The following is a 3,064-nucleotide window of genomic DNA, read 5'->3' on the forward strand; positions in this document are numbered from 1 at the left end:
ACACTTGACACAGCCCTGTCTGGTGGGCAGGCCTGTCGGGGCTCGGTGGCGCAGGCGCCCCCCACAAGCACACTCTCAGTATAATGTTTACAGCCCAGCTGTCCGTGTCGGCCGTGCTTTTGAATGCACATTTTTACACTTTTTTTAAAGTATTTTTTACAAAGTTTTTATACAGCAATCTCTATATGGATTTATATAATCACTAGATGTGATCCCATAGAAATGTATGTTATGATGGTCTGTTTGTTACAAACGCATATGCCACAGTTATCTCCATTGTGTTACTTGTCTGGTAGCATCCAGCTCCTTTCCCCGAGGTGCTGGGAAGGGGGTCCAAGCTGCCCTCTGCAGTGGTGTTGCTACCCTCTCCATCCATGTATGTCCTTCATAATACTCAGTTCTGTATCTCTCAGTAAATGTTACCTTTACGTATGTCGTCCTCCTGTGCTCTGTCTGGGTCAGCCCACGGTGACCTCTGGCCAGAGCTCGGCACTGTGGCAGCGTGTGCCAGGTGTGACTGTGCTGGGTCCATTCCTGTCTGAGTGGGATGGTGGAGCTGAGCCCAGAGGTATTTTTGGGCATTCTCTGTATTAGCAGCTGTGGGCCAGGGGGATTCACCATAGCGAAGCTGGGAACCTCGGGGGCAGCTCTGACCATTGCCATGCAAGAAGCAGCTCAGCGCTGCACTGAAGAGGGCAAGCAGGGCATGGTTTGCTGGCTGGAAAGGCAGAGGTATGAGATGGGGAGATCCTCTCATCCTTACTTGGTCCTTGTTTCAGGCCTGAACAGAGCAGCATGAACACATTTCAGGGATGAAGAGATGGGGGAGCTGTCACAATGTCCTTGTGGTGATGATCCCTCCATGGAAGTAGGTGGAGAACAGTTTCTTTGGGTCTTTGCTGGCTCCTAGCCTTGCTCCTAATTGACATGCCAGGAGAGCTCCTAAGGCTTGCCCTGGGTGTTGGCCAGTGCTGAGCTTAGGGGTGTAGAGGGTGAGAAGATAATCAGCCAGGAGTGCTTCAGATGCTGGGACTGAAAGTGTTGGCATCCCCCTGTGAATAGCCAAGCCCTGACCCTACTGCTGTGTTCCTGACTCTTGGACACAAAAGAAATGGGAAGGTGCCATGGCCTGCAGTGGGGCAGACCCCATCCCACATGTGTGTACCACTGAGGGTTGTCTCAGAGGAGCAGTGGTGCATCAGTCTTCTCCCAGTCAGTGTCGTACCCATTACCAGTGGGGATGATGCTACTTTGGTGCAAACTGCAAGTGAAAGAAGCTTTCAGCATCTGGTGCAGACGCACACTCCAGCCAGGAGTGCTGAAGCGGTGTTGCGGAGAAGATGAGCTTGACCTAAACGAGACAACAGCATGGGAGGTCTTCCCTGAGCACAAGTGCTTCTCTAGTGCTTGTCTCTCTCTGTAGCCTCATTTTCCAACCCTTAACCTCCAGGGATATCTGACATTGGTCCTTTCCCTGTCTCATACTTTTTTTTTTTTCTGAATTTTCCCTTCCTTTCTATAACTTCTGTCTTTGGGACCTCCCAAAATGCTGCCAGCTGCCTTATTTAGTGTGAAGCATGTTGAATCTGTTACAGTTTTTGCCCTGGGAGGACTTGTTGGCTGAGGTGCTGTAGAGGAATGTGCAAGGACAGGACCTAAAACAAAGCTGGTGGAGAAAAGCAGTGACTGGCCTGGCTCCCACTGCCTGCTGTGCAGCCCTTGAAGCTGGGCAGCTGTCCCTTCTTCTGCCCAGACCCTGCAGCGGTGGCTCGGACCTGACCCATTTCTCAGCTGCTATCTGGAGCCCATCTTCGTACTTCTGAGGAACACAGTGCCTCTCAACGAGCTCTGCTGAAAGGACGCAGAGCACTTTCTGGGCCTGCTTCTTTCTTCAGGACTTTATTTTCCCCTGCAAAGTGTATATGATAATGAATTTCCAGGCTCCTGCAAGTATCAGTTTCCTCTTTGGTGATCAGTGGGAGCTCCCTGTGGAACATCAGCTGGTCCAGCCAGAGGCATTTCATGCTTTGTGCTCACCTGGAGAGCCTGTGTGCTCATCTTCACATTGAAGATGTGCTCTCACCCACCTGCCACACACTTTACAGCAGCGCTGGCAGTGCTGCTGGTGCAGGTGATGGCCATTCTCTGGCAAGTGGCCACGCTGCAGTAAAACTCCCTGCTATGAAAGCTGCTGCCTTGAAAGAGAAATATCAACTGAGCATACTAGAAGCAGCTAGAAAAGACAACAGCAGAAAAGTAATGGATCTACATCAGTTTAATGCTCTGCTACTCCAGCCAAGGCTCAGGCAGGAGCTATCTGAGCCCTGGCAGTGCTCAGGTAGGTTTTTGCCCAGTTTCCTATATATCCTCCAAACAGCCTTTTGGTGCATTCCAGTCAGTACCAAGGGGTTTGCCACTCAGTTTAGGGCATTTCTTTTCAGGGGACTATGACCCAGTGAAGTTAAAGCAGAGGGTTTGGGCCTCTGCCCCATAATCCACAGCCTGCAAGCATTGAATGGAAAAGGCTCAATTTCTGCACAACCCTAGGCTGAAAAACCCCTCCTGGTCCCTGTGGATGGGCTATTTGATGTTCCTGACTCTGGTAGTGTATGTCCTCTCCACTCCTCCATTAATAGAGGTACAAATATTGCACACAGGACAGGCGGTCCCACTGGACCCCTTTCAGGCTAGAGCATTACAGTGGCATCTCCTGGGCATGGGCAGGAGCAGCGGGCACATGCTGGGCACAGCACGTGTTGCTCCCTGCCAGAATGGTGCTCCCAAACCCAAAGAGCAATGGTTGTACCTGTGCCAAAGGCTAGTCATGCGGCTTCGCTTGGGAAAACACAGGGGACATTTCTCAAAGGTCAGACAGCCACCTCCTGGCCATCCCACCCCCACACATCCTGTGCTGGGTGCACTGGGGGCTCTAGAAGAGCAGAGCTGATGGTATCATGTATTTCTGGGACAGGGCTCGGTGCCAGAGGTGCTGCGGATGACGGCCTGGTAGATGTGAGGCCCAGCGCGCCGGCAGGAGGAGGTGCGCGGCCGCGGGAGCGGTGGG

Source organism: Mesitornis unicolor, unplaced genomic scaffold, assembly GCF_000695765.1.
Source record: "Mesitornis unicolor isolate BGI_N332 unplaced genomic scaffold, ASM69576v1 scaffold19543, whole genome shotgun sequence".
Lineage (NCBI taxonomy): Eukaryota > Metazoa > Chordata > Aves > Mesitornithiformes > Mesitornithidae > Mesitornis > Mesitornis unicolor.